Source organism: Hylobates moloch, unplaced genomic scaffold, assembly GCF_009828535.3.
Source record: "Hylobates moloch isolate HMO894 unplaced genomic scaffold, HMol_V3 SCAFFOLD_20, whole genome shotgun sequence".
NCBI lineage: Eukaryota > Metazoa > Chordata > Mammalia > Primates > Hylobatidae > Hylobates > Hylobates moloch.
This window is the reverse complement of record NW_026652295.1, coordinates 35,190,331-35,208,786: the sequence shown is the minus strand read 5'-3', so window position 1 is coordinate 35,208,786 and position 18,456 is coordinate 35,190,331. Positions and strand designations below refer to the sequence as shown.

Genomic DNA, 18,456 nt, shown 5'->3' with positions numbered 1-18,456 from the left:
AGGCCGTGACGTAGTGGCTACAAACGCAGCAAAAGCCGCGGTTGCTGGGAGCGCGCCCTGGCGGTTGGGCCGGGTGGGTGGAGACGTGCGTCGGCGCGCGCTCGTTGTAACAGGCCTGGTGCTCCCCCGAGCGTTCCTCTCGGTCTATCGACCTCCAAGTTACCCACAGACACGTCTTCCTCACCCCCAAATAAGCTGGGGCTTCATAAACAGCACCGTCGCCGTCACGCTCAAACACTAATAGGAGAGTTGGCCCCTAACAAGATTAAGAGATGAATTAATTAAGTGTTTCACCCTTGTGGACGGTTAGGCTGGAACTAGGAGCATCGCGTTTACAAACGGGTCACGGAGCTGTTTGTGACCCAGCTGGCACCAGACTGTGGCCGCCTAGATTCCACACTGAAGGAAAAGCCTGGTTTGGAAAGTTTGCCCAACTCTGGCTGGTTTCGCGCCTCTCACGCAAACTTGCAGGACTTGGCGCCGACAGCAAAGGAGACCGGTCAGGTGACCTGGAAACTATCACCTTCAGCAAACACCGGGAAACGGAAGTTTCTGAAGAAGATTGAATGTAAATTCTGGGCCCCCAAGCGAATGCCAGGAGGGGTATCTCGAGCCTTTCTCCTAGCAGCCCTTGCACTGCCTGGCATGTGTTTTGTCCAGGCCACTTCCCTTAGGAAGACAGAGCCGCAAGAATAATTAACTTTAAGAGGAGACAGACTGATTGGGTTAGAAAAATCACCAAGGGACGGGTGCGGTGGCTCACGCCTGTAATCCCAACACTTTGGGAGGCCGAGGCAGGCGGATCACTTGCTGTCAGGAGTTCAAGACCAGCCTGGCCAACATGGTGAAATTCCGTCTCTACTAAAAATACAAATATTGGCCGGGCGTGGTGGCAGGCGCCTGTAATCCCAGCTACTTGGGAGGCTGAGAGCAGGAGAATCGCTTGAACCCAGGAGGCGGAGGTTGCCGTGAGCTGAGATCCTACCACTGCACTCCAGCCTGGGCCACAGAGCGAGACTCCGTGTCAAAAAAAAAAGGAAGATCAAAATAAAAATCACCAAGATCTCCTGAACGGTTCAGCTCGTCTCCTGCCCCCAAATATACCCCCACCCTAACCCCCTTTCAGTCTAGTCTGACATATTGCTAAATTTACTTGTTATATCTGCTCTAAAAAAAAAAAATGAGAAAAAGGCTGGGTGCGGTGGTTCACGCCTGTAATCCCAGCACTTTGGGAGGCCACGGCGGGCAGATCACCTGAGGTCAGGAGTTTAAGACCAGCCTGGCCAATATGGTGAAACCCCATCTCTACTAAAAACACAAAAATTAGTCCGGCGTGGTGGCACGCACCTGTAATCCCAGCTACTCAGGAGGCTGAGAGAGGAGAATTGCTTGAACCCGAGAGGCAGAGGTTGCAGTGAGCCGAGGTCGCGCCATTGCACTCCAGCCTGGGCGACAGAGCGAGACTCCGTCTCAAAAAAAAAAAAAAAAAAGAGAGAAAAAGGACCTGTTTTTATTTATTCCCTCTTAGCTGAAAGATATGCCAATTATTATGTTTTACACTGGGTTTTTTTTGTTTTGTTTTGTTTTTTTTGAGATGGAGCCTGGCTCTGTTGCCCAGGCTGGAGTGCAATGGCGCGACCTCGGCTCACTGCAAACTCCGCCTCCCGGGTTCTAGCGATTCTCCTGCCTCAGCTTCCTGAGTAGCTGGGATTACAGGCATCTGCCACCACACCCGGCTAATTTTTGTATTTTTAGTAGAGGCGAGGTTTCACCATGCTGGTCAGGCTGGTCTTGAACTCGCCACCTCAGGTGATCTGCCCGCCTCGGCCTCCCAAAGTGCTAGGATTACAGGCGTGAGCCACAGCACCCGGCCAGCCAGTTAGTATGTTTTAACTTTCCCAGGTATTTTTCTTTTGAAGCCTTACCTCTTATTGTGGTTCTAAAAGGTTTATTTGGGCGGCCGGGCACGGTGGCTCACGCCTGTAATCCCAGCACTTTGGGAGGCCAAGGCGGGCGGATCACGAGGTCAAAAGATCGAGACCATCCTGGCTAACACAATGAAACCCCGTCTCTACTAAAAATACAAAAAATTAGCCTGGTGTGGTGGTGGGTGCCTGTAGTCCCAGCTACTTGGGAGGCTGAGGCAGGAGAATGGCGTGAACCCCGGGGGGGTGGAGCCTGCAGTGAGCCGAGATAGCGCCACCGCACTCCAGCCTGGGCGACAGCGAGACTCCGTCTCAAAAAATAAATAAATAAATAAATAAATAATAAAAGGTTTATCTGCAGCGGGGGAAAAAAATACAGATTTATTACATCTCAGCCTAGTTTCCTCACCTATAAAAGGGGGGAAGGGGATCCTAGCAAACCTTTTCTTATTTCTCTCTCGTCAAGATTTTTTTTTTCTGGCTCACTTATATTTGCCTTGATTTGTTCCCCTCCTCTATGTAAGCTTTTCTCCTCTTTTTCATTTTCTTTCCTTCTATCAAATCCAAGGCTCTGGAGTCAGGCAGTCCTGGATTTGGCCCCAGCCCCCACTGCTAGTTACTGGCTGAAGCGTCCTGAGAAGAACGTTTAACCTCTCTGTTTCCTCTGTATAAAATAACTCCAGGCTTGCAGCGTTACAGCTGTTAGGTTTTGTCACTTTGGCCAATTGTGGTCACACCTGCATCCCCAGGGCTTGGAAACGATACAGCAGTCAAGCAATACATATTTGTTTATTTTAGTTATTTATTTATTTTTGAGACTCTGGGTCTGGCTCTGTCACCCAGGCTGGAGTACAGTGGTTCGATCTCACCTCACGTCAACGTCCACCTCCCGGGCTCAAGCAATTCTCCTGCCTCAGCCTCCCCAACAACAAGGACCACAGGCGTGAGCACAAATGCCCAGCTAATTTTCGTATTTTTTGTAGAGACAGGCTTTCACCATGTTGCCCAGGCTGGTCTAGAACTCCTGAGCTCAAAGCCATCCACCCTCCTCTGCCTCCCAAAGTGCTGGGATTACAGCCATGAGCCACGGCACCTGGCCTTTTTTTTTTTTTTTTCTTTTTCTTTTTTTTTTTGAGACAGGGTCTTGCTCTCTTACCCAGGCAGGAGGGCAGTGGAGTAAACTTCGCTCACCACAACCTGGACCTTGTGGGCTGGACCTCATGGGTTAAAATTAGCCACCGTGCCTGGCTAATTTTTTGATTTTTTTTGTACAGGAGTCTCACTTTGTTGCCCAGATTGGTCTTGAACTCCTGGCCTCAAACGATTCTACCACCTTGGGAGAGTTGTTTGAGTTGTTTGAGACCAATCCAACTCCTGAGATTGGTGTTAAACTCCTGGCCTCAAACAAGTCTCTGGAAGTGCTGGGATTACAGGCGTGAGCCACTGTGCTGGGCTATTAAATTATTTAATTAAGAGAAATGATGTATGTAAATCGTCTGGCACAATTACTGCTTTTAAAAATGCTGGCCGGCTGGGTGCAGTGGCTCACGCCTGTAATCGCAGCATTTTGGGAGGCCTAGGCTGGTGGACCACTTTAGACCAAGAGTTTGAGACCAGCCCAGGCAACATGGGGAGAACCTGTGTCTCTACTAAAAATACAAAAAATTAGCCGTGGTGATGGGAACCTGTAGTCCAGCTACTCAGAAAGCTGAGGTGGGAGAATCGCCTGAACCCAAGAAGTTGAGGCTGCAATGAGCCAAGATCGTGCCACTGCACTCCAGTGCATTCCAGCGTAATCGAATGAGACCTTGTCTTATAAATAAATAAATAAATGCTGACCTTTTAAAAATTTTCTTTTCCCATCTCATTTTCCCATTCTTTCTCACCACTTTTCCTGTTTTTTGTTTGTTTGTTTGTTTGTTTGTTTGTTTTTGGGTGTGGTGCTAGTCAAATCTAGTCAAGTGTGTTGTCTTTCAGTGGAACTCTCTTAATCCCTCCACCTTTAGTAACGAAAACATTCTGAACCTCCCCTGGCCACCCTCAACTTTCATCTTCTAGCGACTTCAGACAAATGAATTATCCACTTGCTTTAGAGGTGTTTTTTGTTGTTGTTTTTGTCTCACTCTGTCACCCAGGCTGGAAGGCAGTGGCACGATCTCCATCTCGGCTTGCTGCTGCCTCCACCTCCCGGGTTCAATCGATTCTCCTACCTCAACCTCCCGAGTAGCTGGGACTATAGGCATGCGCCACCACGCCAGGCTGATTTTTGTATTTTTAGTAGAGATGGGGTTTCATCATGTTGGCCAGGCTAGTCTCAAACTCCTGGCTTCAAGTGATCTGCCCACCTTGGCCTCCCAAAGTACTGGGATTACAGATGGGAGCCACCACACCTAGGCCTGTGGAGTATTTTAATATTCCTTTAAACTTATACAACCACTACTCTTGCCTGGACCCTCAACTACCTGAAGCTTCAAGTAGACATATCAGAGTTTTTGGTACAGACACAGAATGGGAATCATATGTTGTAGGAATATCTCTTGATTTTCTTTGGGAAACCACCCTTCTCACAGTAGTACATATTATTGATTTGAATGTGGTTGGGTCCTACACGCCTCTTTTTCAGGGGTAGGGAGGTAACCATTCTGGATTAATTAAATCATTCCAAGTTCTTAGTCCTTCCCTTGCGCCTCCCCCACCATTAGGAATGAGGATGAGTAATCCAGTCAGACCAGTCAGCTGCTGATCCAGCACTGTTCATAGGCCAACCAGAGAGAGGTGTGCCATTTCCCGTGATTAGCACAGTCCTGAGCCGGGGCAGCCAGCCTGTTTCCAGGAGGGAAGAAGCAGCCTGAGGTAGACCCAACACAGTGGGAAGGAGGGGAAATAAGGAACCATGGAGAGTCTTGTTTAAGAAGCCTTGAACCCAGCTCCACTTTCTGAATTCCCAGTTATTTTTTTCTATTTTCTTTCTTTCTTTTTTTTTTTTTGAGATGGAGTCTTGCTCTGTTGCACAGGCTGGAGTGCAGCAGCGAGGTCTCGGCTCATTACAACCTCCGCCTCCCAGGTTCAAGCAATTCTTGTGCCTCAGCCTCCCGAGTAGCTGGGATTACAGGCATGCACCACCACACCCAGCTAATGTTTGTATTTTTAGTAGAGATGGGGTTTCACCATGTTGGCCAGGCTGGTCTCGAACTCCTGACCTCAGGTGATCCGCCTGCCTCAGCCTCCCAAGGAGCTGGGATTACAGGTGTGAGCCACAAAGCCCAGCCTGAATTCCCAGTTATTTGAACATACAGTCAGCCCTCTGTATCCTCAGTTTCCTGCAACCAACTGCAGATCAAAAATATTTTTTAAAAGAATAAAAAATAATACGACAATATCAATACAGCATAACAACCATTTACTTATGTGGCGTTAGGTATAATTAATGTAGAGTTGATTTAAATTATAGGGGAGGGTGTGCATAGATTATATGCAAATACTACATTTTATATAAGGGACTTGAGCATCCTTGGATTTTGGTGTCCTCAGGGGTCCTGGAACCAGAACCCCCACCACAAAGAGATCACCATACAAGTTCCTACACTTTCCTCAAAGTAGCTTAAGCTACTTTGAGTTAGGTTTTTTCCTGTCACTAACCATCAGAAAGATTCTAAATACAAATATTCTTTTTTATTTTATTTTACAGAGGTGGGGGTCCTGCTATGTTGGCCAGGCTGGTCTCGAACTCCTGGGCTCAAGTGATCCTCCTGCCTCTGCCTCCCGAAGTGGCCACCACACCAGACCAAGATTCCATGTACAAAAATTATTCTGACACAGACTTCTCACTATCTCAAGTTGAGAGCATGGTACTAAGTTACTTCTCAATTCTAAAATTCACCTGTTACCAATTCACTATGTCTAAGTTTTTTGTTGTTTGTTTGTTTGTGTGTGTGTTTGTTTTTGAGATGGAGTCTCACTCTGTCGCCCAGGCTGGGAGTTCAGTGTGTGATCTTTGCTCACTGCAACCTCTGCCTCCTGGGTTCAAGCAATTCTTCTGCCTCAGCCTCCCAAGTAGCTGGGATTACAGGCATTTGCCACAACACCCAACTAATTTTTTTATTTTTAGTAGAGACAGGGTTTCGCCATGATGGCCAGGCTGGTCTGGAATTCCTGACCTCAAGTGATCCGCCCGCCTCGGACTCCCAAAGTACTGGGATTACAAGTGTGAGCCACTGCTCCTGGCCGCACATATATTTTTTTAAACTTAAAATTAAAAACATTTTTTAATTTAAAATTAAAAACAAAAAAATGCTGGGCACAGTGGTTCGTGCCTGTAATCCCAGCACTTTGAAGGGCTGAAGCGAGAGGACCACTTCAGGCCAGGAGTTTGAGACTGGCCTGGACAACATAGCAAGACACCTCCCCCTCCCCGTACAAAAAAATACAAAAATTAGCTGGGCATGGTGTTGTGCGCCTATAGTCCCAGCTACTCAGGAGGCTGAGTTGGGAGGATCACTTGAGCCTGTGAGGCAGAGCTTGCAGTGAGCTGAGATTGCACCACTTCACTCCAGCCTGGGGCACACAGTGAGACTCTGTCTCAAAAAAAATATTTTCAAAAAAGAAAGAAATTAAAGAAATTACTGATGCCCAGGCGCTAAGAGTTTTGTGTAAGTTTTAATGTTTTTGTTGTTGTTGTTTTGTTTGTTTGTTTGAGACAGATTCTTGCTCTGTCACCAGGCTGGAGTTCAGTGGCGAAATCTTGGCTCACTCCAACCTCCACCTCCCAGTTTCAAGCGATTCTCCTGCCTCAGCCTCTCGAGTAACTGGGATGACAGGCGCGTTCCACCACGCCCAGCTAATTTTCGTATTTTTAGTAGAGACGGGATTTCACCATGTTGGCCAGGATAGTCTCAATCTCTTGACCTCGTGATCTGCCTGCCTCGGCCTCCCAAAGTGCTGGGATTATAGACGTGAGCCACCGCGCCCAGCCTGGTTTAAGGTTTTATGTTTCAGGGGGCCAAGATGGGAGAATTGCTTAAGGCCAGGGGTTCTGAGACCAGCAGTTTTATTATTGTCTCTACAAAAATTTAAAAAAAAATAGCAAAGTGGTGCTGCATGCCTGTAGTTCTAGCTACTCAGGAGGCTGAGACGGCAAGGATCTCTTGAGTACAGGAGTTTGAGGCTGCAGTGGGCTACAATTGTTTCACTGCACTCCAACTTGGGCAACAGAGCAAGACCCTGTCTCTAAAAACAAAAACAACAACAACAAAAAAACAAATTTGGCTATAATCCAAGCACTGTGGGAGGCTAAGGCAGGCAGATCACCTGAGGTCAGGAGTTTGAGACCAGCCTGGCCAACATGATGAAATCTCGTCTGTACTAAAAATACCAAAATTAGCCAGGCATAATGGTGCGTGCCTGTAATCCCGGCTACTTGGGAGACTGAGGCAGGAGAATCGCTTGAACCCAGGAGGCAGAGGTTGCAATGAGCCAAGATCACACCACTGCACTCCAGCCTGTGCAACAGAGTGAGACTCCGTCTCAAAACAAATAGATAAATAAATAAATAATAAAAGATTTAATGTTTTAAATATTGTGATTGACTTCAAGTATCCATGAAGGAAAATCTTAAACAGTATGAACCTTCACAGGCTGGGCTTGGTGGCTCATGCCCGTAATCCCAGCACTTTGGGAGGCCGAAGCAGGCGGATCACCTGAGGTCAGGAGTTTGAGACCAGCCTGGCCAACGTGGTGAAACCCCATCTCTACTAAAAAATACAAAAATTGGCTGGGTGTGATGGCTCACGCTTGTAATCCCAGCACTTTGAGAGGCCAAGGCGGGAGGATCACAAGGTCAGGAGATCGAGACCATCCTGGCTAACACCGTGAAACCCCATCTCTACTCAAAATACAAAAAATTAGCTGGGTGTGGTTGCACTCGCCTGAAGTCTCAGCTACTAGGGAGGCTGAGGCAGGAGAATCTCTTGAACCCAGGAGGCGGAGGTTGCAGTGAGCCGAGATCACGCCACTGCATTCCAGCCTGGGCGACAGAGCGAGACTCTGTCTCAAAAAAGAAAAACCCAAAAATTAGCTGGGCATGGTGGCTCATGCCGGTAATCACAGCTACTCTGGAGGCTGAGGCAGGAGAATCTCTTGAACCCAGGAGGCAGAGGTTGCAGTGAGCCAAGGTTGTGCCACTGCGCTCCAGCCTGGGCCACAGAGTGAGACTCTGTCTCAAAAAAAATTTAAAAATTTAAAAAAAAGAGCATGAACCATCACAATAGTTCATTAACTACATGGTTCAGTCAAGATCCTGGCAGGAACCAGATGGCACACTTAAAGGGTTAACCACATAGGGAGTTATGTACAGGGGTGTGGGCAGAGTTAAGGAAACCCACAGGGGAAAGAGCAATCCCAAAGGCAGCTCGCAGGCCCAATGGGGCAAGGAAGGGAGCAGGGTTACCAAAAGCAGCCAGCTGCTGTTGCTATGGGAGATGAGCTACTATAGCTTTAGACAGAGGAACTGTGGCAGCCCAGTTTTGGGGGTGTGGGGCTAGAACCACTCTCTCCATTGTCCCATCTTTTAATGGTGACATCTTTTGCTCAAAACCAGCTGGAAGCCTGAGGGCAAGAGAGCTGGGTGATACAAGTCTAGAGGTTGGTTGGCCAGGGCACAGAGCAGGGCAGAGAAGCCGAGAGAACTGATCTAGACTTGTGCTGTCCAATATGGTAGCCACAGGTACCTGTGGCAAGTTTAGTCCCAATTGAGACGTGCTGTAAATGAAAAATACATGCTGGATTTCAAAGACTTTATATGAAAAAATAATACCTTATTTCATTTGATTTCAAGTTCAAATAGTTTTGATGTGCTGAGTTAGAACACTAGATTAAGGGCTGAGTACAGTGGCTACACCTGTAATCCCAGCACTCTGGGAGACCAAGGCAGGCAGATCGCTTGAGCTCCGGAGTTTGAGACCAGCCTGGACAACATGGTGAAACCCTGTCTCTATCAAAATTACAAAAATTAGCCAGGCATGGTGGCAAATGCCTGTAGTCCCAGCTACTAGGGAGGTTGAGGTGAGAGGATCACTTGAACTCGGGAGGCAGAGATTGCGGTGAGCCGAGATCATGCCACTGCACTCCAGCCTCGACAACAGAGTGATGCCCTGTCTCAACAATAAATAAATAAATAAATACATAAATACATAAACAAATAAATAAACTATATTAAAATTAATTTTGGCCGGGCACAGCGGCTCACACCTGTAATCCCAGCACTCTGGGAGGCCGAGGCGGGCGGATCACGAGGTCAGGAGATCGAGACCATCCTGGCTAACATGGTGAAACCCCGTCTCTACTAAAAATACAAAAAAATTAGCTGGGCGTAGTGGCAGGCGTCTGTAGTCCCAGCGTCTGTAGTCCCAGCTACTCTGGGAGGCTGAGGCAGGAGAATGGCGTGAACCCGGGAGGCGGAGCTTGCAGTGAGTGGAGATCACGCCACTACACTCCAGCCTGGGCGACAGAGCGAGGCTCCGTCTCAGAAAAAAAAAAAAAAAAATTAGTAAATGAAAGTTCTCATTCACAGCCTTCCCCAGAGACTTTGCCAGAATCCTCTAAGCCTTGGTTTTAGAACAGAGACTGACGCAAGGACCCATAGTGATTGCACCTTTGCTCCCTGTTTCTTTCTGTTCTATCCAAACACATCTTTATAGCATCTGATTGCTTGTCACGTTTTTTGTTTTTTTTTTTGAGATGGAGTCTTGTTCCGTCGCCCAGGCTGGAGTGCAGTGGTGCAATCTGAGCTCACCGCAAACTCTGTCTTCTGGGTTCACGCCATTCTTCTGCCTCAGCCTCCCGAGTAGCTGGGACTACAGGCGCCTGCCACCTCGCCCGGCTAATATTTTTTATTTTTAGTAGAGACGGAGTTTCACCGTGTTAGCCAGGATGGTCTCGATCTCCTGACCTCATGATCCGCCGGCCTCGGCCTCCCAAAGTGCTGGGATTACAGGCGTGAGACACCGCACCTGGCTGGTTGTCACGTTTTAACATTTAAGTTACAAATTTACCCAGATCTTTATTCTGTAGCCGGAAACCTATAACTTGCTTTGCAAAGTGTTCTTGTTGATATTTGTTTTTGTTTTAACATTTTAAGAATGGGGTCAGCAAACGCGGGCTGGTCGTTTCAGGTTATAGTTTGTGATTCTATTCAAGTTATACTTCCTGTCATTTACCATGTTGTGTACTGAGAAAGTTTAGTCGCCTCAAAGTATGTTGTAGAATCAAAATATTAGAAAACGTTGAAGCAGCAAAGAGGATTTACGTGTGTAAGGAAACCGGCAAGGCTGGGGCCATTCAGTGGGTTTGTTTGTTTGTTTGTTTGTTTGTTTGTTTGTTTGTTTTGAGGAGAAGGGTCTCACTCTGTCGCCCGGTCTGGAGTGCACTGGTGCAATTTCAGCTTACTGCAACCTCTGCCTCCTGGGCTCAAGCCATCTTCCTGCCTTAGCCTCCTGAGTAGCTGTGAATTCAGGCTCGCACCACCACATCCAGCTAATTTTTGGGGTGTGTGTGTGCGTTTTATTTTGTGTGGAGACGGGGTTTCGTCATGTTGCCCAGGCTGGTCTTGAACTCCTGAGCTCAGCGATCCACCTGCCTTGGCCTCCGAAAGTGCTGGGATTACAGGCGTGAGCCACCACTCCCAGCCTTGAGTAGGTTTTAAGAAGATTCAGAGCTCTTCTCTTTTTTTCTTTTGAGACAGAGTTTTGCTCTTGTTGCCCAGGCTGGAATGCAATGGCACGATCTCGGCTCACTGCAACCTCCACCTCTTGGGTTCAAGTGATTCTCCTGCCTCAGCTTCCCAAGTAGCTGGGATTACAGGCACCCACCACCATGCCCAGCTAATTTTTTGTAGTTTTAGTAGAGATGGGGTTTCACCATGTTGGCCAGGCTGGTCGTGAACTCCTGACCTCAGGTGATCCACCTGCCTCAGCCTCCCAAAGTGCCAGAATTATAGTCATGAGCCACTGCACCTAGCAGTTCAGAGCTCTTCTTACCATTGCCCCTCAAAGGTTGCAGAACAATGCAGGCATGATCCACTTTCTAAATATACAAGTATTTATATGTGTATATGTATGTCTGTATGTATATACATATAGACACAGAAAAAAGTACGGAAGTTTAACACCTAGCTCTAGATGATAAGACAGTTGAGGAATTTTTTTTTTCCTGTTTTCTGCTTGGTTTAATTTTTGTTTTTCTTTTTTCTTTTTTTCCTTTTTGGAGACAGGATCTTGCTCTGTCACCCAGGCTGGAATGCAGTGGCATAATCACGGCTCACCGCAGCCTCGACCTCCTGGGCTCAAGCAATCCTCCAACCTCAGCCTTTCTTTTTATTTTTTTTGAGGTGGAGTCTTGCTTCTTCACCCAGGCTGGAGTGCAGTGGCACAATCTTGGCTCACCGCAAACTCTGCCTCCTGGGTTCAAGCAATTCTCCTGCCTAAGCCTCCCCAGTAGCTGCGATTACAGGCACCACCACCATGTCCAGCTAATTTTTGTATTTTTAGTAGAGACGGGGTTTCACCCTGTTGGCCAGGCTGGTCTCGAACTCCTGACCTCAAGTGATCTGCCCGCCTTGGCCTCCCAAAGTGCTGGTATTACAGGCTTGAGCCACCAGCCTTTCAAAGTGCTGGGATTACAGGCGTGAGCCACCACATCCAGCCTAATTTTCTATAATTACAGTTTGGTGCAAAATTAATAAAAGTTCTTTCTACTGAAGTAGAGAGCAAAACACCTAAAAGAATGGCTTGGCTTTACAACTTTCATTTTAAATTGGTCCACAGTTAGTTTCCAACTATTGTCAGTTAATTATCTTATTTCTCCCAGTCTGGGAATGTCTCACAAACACCGAAGTGTGGGAGTTTTCTGGGCACATTTGGGTAATTCTGCTTTCCTGACACGCTGCCCCCCTCAACACATTTCTCCACATGCAGCCACACCCCACCCCACCTGCCACACACATGCACACACACTAATTTTCACCCTGTCATTTTTCCTGGAGTGTACCTGACCTATAAAATGTAATTGTAGCCGGGCGCGGTGGCTCACGCTTGTAATCCCAGCACTTTGGGAGGCCGAGGCGGGCGGATCACGAGGTCAGGAGATCGAGACCACGATGAAACCCCGTCTCTACTAAAAAAAAAAATACAAAAAATTAGCCGGGCGTGGTGGTGGGCACCTGTAGTCCCAGCTACTCGGAGAGGCTGAGGCAGGAGAATGGCGTGAACCCGGGAGGCAGAGCTTGCAGTGAGCCGAGATTGCGCCACTGCACTCCAGCCTGGATGACAGAGCGAGACTCTGTCTCAAAAATAAATAAATAAATAAAATGTAATTGTAGTACTTGAAACAAATGAAAACTAGGACACAGAGTAGTTAACTAATTTGCCCAAGGTCTCACAGTTTATAAAGGATGAAGGTCGGGGCCGGGCTCAGTGGCTCACACCTGTAATCCCAGCACTTTGGGAGGCCGAGTCAGGCAGATCACCTGAGGTCAGGAGTTGGAGACCAGCCTGAGAAACATGGAGAAACCCCGTCTCTACTAAAAATACAAAAGTAGCCAGGCGTGGTGGCACATGCCTGTAATCCCAACTACTTGGGAGGCTGAGGCAGGAGAATCGCTTGAACTTGGGGGGCGGAGGTTGCGGTGAGCCAAGATCGTGCCATTGCACTCCAGCCTGGGCAACAAGAGCGAAACTCCGTCTCAAAAAAAAAAGGACGAAGGTGGGATTCAAATCCCAGGTGAGACGGTGAGACTCTGGGGCGTGGTGTCCACTTGAGGAGCAGAAAGCAGCTATGATTGGGCCACGTGCAGTGGTTCACACCTGTAATCCTAGCACTTTGGGAGGCCAAGGTGGGTGGATTGCTTGACCTCAGGAGTTTGAGAACAGCCTGGCTAACATGGCAAAACCCTCTCTCTATCAAAAATATATATATATGTGTGTATATATATATGTGTATATATATATGTGTGTATATATGTGTGTATATATATGTGTATATATATGTGTGTGTATATATGTGTATATATGTGTATATATATGTGTATATATGTGTATATATGTGTATATATATGTGTGTAGATATATGTGTAGATATATGTGTGTGTGTATATATATGTTATATATATGTGTGTATATATGTGTATGTGTATATATATATATAGCTAGGCGTGGTGGTGCGTGCCTGTGATCCCAGCTACTCCAGAGGCTAACGCAGGAGAATCGCTTGAGCCCAGCTATAAGGGAGGCTGCAGTGAGCTGAGATCGCACCACTGCACTCCAGCCTGGGCAACAGAGGGACTCTGTCTCAGAAAAAAAAAAAAAAAAGAGAGAGAGAGAGAAAAAGAAAGCAACAATGCTTGGAAATTGCCTGCGTTTGGTGTCTCTGGGGGGTGTGTGTTTGCTTTTTCAGCCCCCCCTTTCCTCCAGAGAGCCCTAAGGAACACCATGTTACATGGACAGACGGCCTTCCTCGCATGCTGGGCCCCCTGAGGCAGCACAGTTCCTGAGCTCCAAGACTCTTCCCCGTTTTGATTTCAGCCCCACCCTCCCTTCCCACTCAGTGGCGCCTGGACTTCAATGCCTGCCTCATGTGTGTTACCTTATTTGGTTCTCAGACCTACAGAGAGGTCTGGCAAAGGATCCAGGCCAGAATAAAAGGATTGCTTGTGCAGCTGGAAGATGAGAAACCTTTGTTTCGGTGACCCTAGCTTGCACTCTGGAACTCACAAATACAGGGAAGTAAGTTTAGCCTCAAAAGCAACGACAAGAAGCAACTGCAGAGGGCAGAGTGGAGATGTCAAGATGTCACAATCTTTAGTGTGTGCTTAATTCTGTGTTTTGAAAGATATTTGTCTATTTAGCTCCAGTATGGCTTTCTTTTTTCCCTGTTTCTAGAGTTATACACTAATCTAGTTTGTAGTCAGGAAAACTCAGGCCCAGCAAGTGATAGCTGTCATAATTTAGCAAAAGCTTGTAGGTAGCATTTACCACTTTTTTTTCCTTTTCTTCTTTTTTTTTTTTTTTTTTTTTGAGATGGAGTCTCACTCTGTCACCCAGGCTGGAGTGCAGTGGCATAGTCTCAGATCACTGCACCCTCCACTTCCCAGGCTCAAGCGATTCTACTGCCTCAGCCTCCCAAGTAGCTGAGTTTACAGGAGCCTGCCACCATGCCTGGCTAATTTTTGTATTTTTAGTAGAGCTGAGGTTTCACCATGTTAGCCAGGCTTGTCTGCAACTCCTGACCTCAAGTGATACACCCACATCAGACTCCCAAAGTGCTGGGATTACAGGTATGAGCCACTGTGCCTGGCCCATTTACTACTTTTTTTTTTTTTTTTCTTGTAACGGAGTCTCACTCTGTTACCCAGGCTGGAGTGCAGTGGTGCAATCTCGGCTCACTGCAACATCCGCCTCCTGGGTTCAAGAGATTCTCCTGCCTCAGCCTCCTTAGTAGCTGGGATTACAGGTGTGCAACACCTGGCCCAGCTAATTTTTTGTATTTTAAGTGGAGACGGGGTCTCACCATGTTGGCCAGGCTGGTCTCGAACTCCTGACCTCAGGTGATCCGCCCACCTTGGCCTCCCGAAGTGCTGGGATTACAGGTGTGAGCCACCACGCCTGGCTCATTTACTACTTTTTAAACCTGGTTCAGAGCATCTCTCTCTCAATCTCCCTCTCTTTCTGGCTGTCTTTCTGTCTCTATCTTTTTCTCTCTTTCTGTCCTCTACACATGCACACACTCATTTAATCCTTGAAACTCAGGTAAATGTTATTATCTCCATTTTATAGAGGAAAAAAACTGAGGCACAAGAGATTAAAACACTTGCCGAAGGTCACAGAGCTCAGAATTACCAGAGCCAGATTAGACCCCTGCAGTCAGGCTGCCTAACCATGGACCCATACTGCCTCTGGGGCCCAGCAGATGTCTGAATCCTTATCTTACTGGACCCACAGCATCTCAGCCTGTTAATTCTCCCTCCCAGTTTCCACGTTCCCGTCTCTCTGGCTCCTCTTCCTCAGTGCCCTGCAGAGTGCTCGTCCTCCTCTGCCTGCTAACGCAGGGGGCCTGCGGGATTCCCTCCCGTGCCCCTTCCCAGCTCCCTGTGTGCTCTCTCCATGAGGGGCGTCATCTGCTTTCAGGACCTCTGTTCTCTGCTTTATCTTTGGAGGAGTGGGGGCTCTCCCCAACCCCTGAGCCATACATGCAACACACATGCTTCTTTCTCATGTCCCCAACGTGCTTCAGACCCCCAATTCACCATCTTTCCATTCTGCATCCCATATCGGAGAGTCACTGCCTCCTGGTCACTCTCGACTGACCATGGGCCTCATGGTCTTCATACCTGGCCCCCGCCTACCTCCAAGGCATCTCGTAATTCCTCTCCAGAAACAAGCTGTGTATCCCTGCATTCAGTCCCCTCTACCTGGAATGCTCTAATCTGGATTTTTCAAACTTTTTGATCACAACAGTAGGAAAGACATATGACATCACCAGTACCTAAAAGTCTATGACCCAAGGGCAGACAGAGTTGAGGCTGTCTGAATGTTCGCAAACAGTGGTTGGTGACACTGTGTTCAAGCTAGAATACTGTTGGCAGCCCGGGCACGGTGGCTCACGCCTGGAGTCCCAGCACTCTGGGAGGCCAAGGCAGGTGGATCATGAGGTCAGGAGTTTGAGACCAGCCTGGCCAATGTGGTGAAACCCCGTCTCTACTGAAAATACAAAAAATAATAGCCAAGCTTGGTGGCATGCACCTGTAGTCCCAACTACTTGGGAGGCTGAGGCAGGAGAATCACTTGAACCCAGGAGGAGGAGGTTGCAGTGAGCCGAGATCACGCCACTGCACTCTAGCCTGGGCAACAGAGGGAGACTCCATCTCAGAAAGCAAAAAAAAAAAAAAAGAAGAATACCGTTGCCAGGTCACACTAGTTAGAATTCCAATCTGGTTTGTGTCCCCACCCAGCGAAGTTATTCAAAATATTTAACCACGGTTCAGCCTGGATCCTAACTAATCAAAACAGTCATCAGTGGGTGGCAAGAGAAGAAACTGGGTGCCGGGGGTGGGTGGAAGATAAGCACTGGCTTGAGGTCTCAGAGCAGCTGCTGTCCACCAGTGAACACACAACTATTTGAATATTTTAATAATTGCTACCTCTGTTCCAGAGCCTTCCCATCACCCTGTCCACCCTTTAGCTTCTTCTTTTTTTTTTTTTCCCCACGGGCAGCCTTCTGAGCCAGGGCAGGCTCAGAAACTCCCTCCCACTTAGACTCTGAGTCCCTCGCTGACTCCACCATCTAGTCCCTCTCTCAGATTCCTGGCTTTTCTGCCACTTGCTACTTTTTTTTTTTTTTTTTTTTAGAGATGGAGTCTTGCTCTGTCACCCAAGCTGGACTGTAGTGGCACGATCTCAGCTCACTGCAACCTCCGCCTCCCGGGTTCTAGCAATTCTCCTGCCTCAGCCTCCCGAGTAGCCAGGATTACAGGTGGACTCCACCACGCCCAGCTAATTTTTTGTATTTTAGTAGAGACAGGGTTTCACCGTGTTGTCCAGGCTGGTTTCGAACTCCTGAGCTCAGGCAATCCACCCGCCTTGGCCTCCCAAAGTGCTAGGATTACAGGCATCAGCCACTGCGCCCGGCCACTACTTTCTACCTCTATTCTTGCTTGGAAAAGAGCCCAGGAGATCTAATTAATTCTAATTTCTGAAAGAAAAACAGAAATCAATGAACAGAGCTTTCATGAGAAAGGCCTGTTGGGTAACAGTGTTCAGTTTCTGCCTTATACCAGCAGATGCTGGAAAGGGGAACACAACAGCCTGTGAGACACAGGACTGCAGAGGCCTTGCCGAGATGAGGGAGTTCACGGCAGGGAGGTGAGACGTTTCTCACCAGACTCTGACCATGTTACTAGGAAGCAGGTGTCCAGTAACAGGCGTGCAGTTACAAATCTTCACAGTGCCTTGGCAACTGAGAGCTTTTATTTTATTTATTATTATTATTTTTTGAGACAGAGTCTTGCAGTGTCGCCCAGGCTGGAGCGTAGTGGCAGGATCTTGGCTCACTGCAACCTCTGCCTCCTGGGTTCAAGCAATTCTCGTGCCTCAGCCTCATGAGTAGCTGGGATTACAGGCGTGTACCACTACACCCAGCTAATTTTTTTTTTTTTTTTGAGACGGAGTCTCACTCTGTTGCCCAGGCTGGAGTGCAGTGGCGCAATCTCGGCTCACTGCAAGCTCTGCCTCCCGGGTTCATGCCATTCTCCTGCCTCAGCCTCTCTGAGTAGCTGGGACTACAGGCGCCCGCCACCACGCCCGGCTAATTTTTTGTATTTTTTTAGTAGAGATGGGGTTTCACCGTGGTCTCGATCTCCTGACCTCGTGATCTGCCCACCTCGGCCTCCCAAAGTGCTGGGATTACAAGCGTGAGCCACCGCACCCGGCCCACCCAGCTAATTTTTGTATTTTTAGTAGAGATGAGGTTTCACCGTGTTGGCCAGGCTAGTCTTGAACTCCTGATCTCAAGTGATCCTGCCTTGGTCTCCCAAAGGGCTGGGATTACAGATGTGAGCCACCGCACCCAACCGAGAGCTTTTATTTTAGAAGCAAATTCTTATCAGGATTCTTGGTTGTTGGCTGGGATCAAAACCTTGAGAAACTCCTTTTTTGTTTTTTTTTTTCGAGAAGGAGTCTTGCTCTGTCACCCAGGCTGGAGTGCGGTGGTACAATCTTGGCTCACTGCAACCTCCGCCTCACGGGTTCAAGCAATTCTCCTGCCTCAGTCTCCCTAGTAGCTGGGATTACAGGTGCGTGCCACTACTCCTGGCTAATTTTCGTATTTTTACTAGAGATGGGGTTTCACCATATTGGCCAGGCTGGTCTCGAACTCCTGACCTCGTGATCTGCCTGTCTTGGCCTCCCAAAGTGCTGGGATTACAGGCGTGAGCCACCATGCCCGGCCGAGCAACTTCTTTAAACTCTTTTGAGTCTCATTGTCATACATTCTGTACTGCAAAAGGAGAAAACAAGAATGACCTAAAGCTGGGCTGATGCCTGTAATCTCAACATTTTGGGAGGCCAAGGCAGGTAAACTGCTTGAGCTTAAGAGTTGAGACCAACCTGGGCAATGTGGTGAAATCCTGTCTCTACAAATAAGACAAAAATTAGCCGGGTGTGCTGGTCTCAGCTACTTGGGAAACTGAGGTGAGAGGATTGTTTGAGCCCAGGAGGTTAAGGCTACAGTAAGCCAAGATTGTGCCACTGCACTGCAGCCTTTGTGATAGAGCGAGACCCTGTCTCAAAAAAGAATAAAAATAAAAAAATAAAAAATAAGGATACACAGTGGCTCACGCCTGTCATCCCAGCACTTTGGGAGGCTGAGGTGGGTGGATCACTTGAGGCCGGGAGTTCAAGACCATCCTGGCCAACATGGCAAAACCCCATCTCTACTGAAAATACAAAAAATTAGCTGGACATGGTGGGGCACGCCTGTAATCCCA

At 47.9% G+C, this 18,456-nt stretch overlaps 1 protein-coding gene across 4 annotated transcripts in view; it reads left to right on the top strand.

The window, feature by feature from the left end:
* Nucleotides 1-37: 37 nt before the first annotated feature.
* STK38 (serine/threonine kinase 38) overlaps nt 38-18,456 on the top strand; it is a 106,831-nt gene continuing 88,412 nt past the window's right edge. For all 4 annotated transcript variants that reach the window (XM_058432688.1, XM_058432687.1, XM_032141543.2 and 1 more), the window contains exon 1: nt 38-568. The gene's annotated coding sequence lies outside the window, so the exon portion shown is untranslated. The remainder of the gene's footprint in view (nt 569-18,456) is intronic.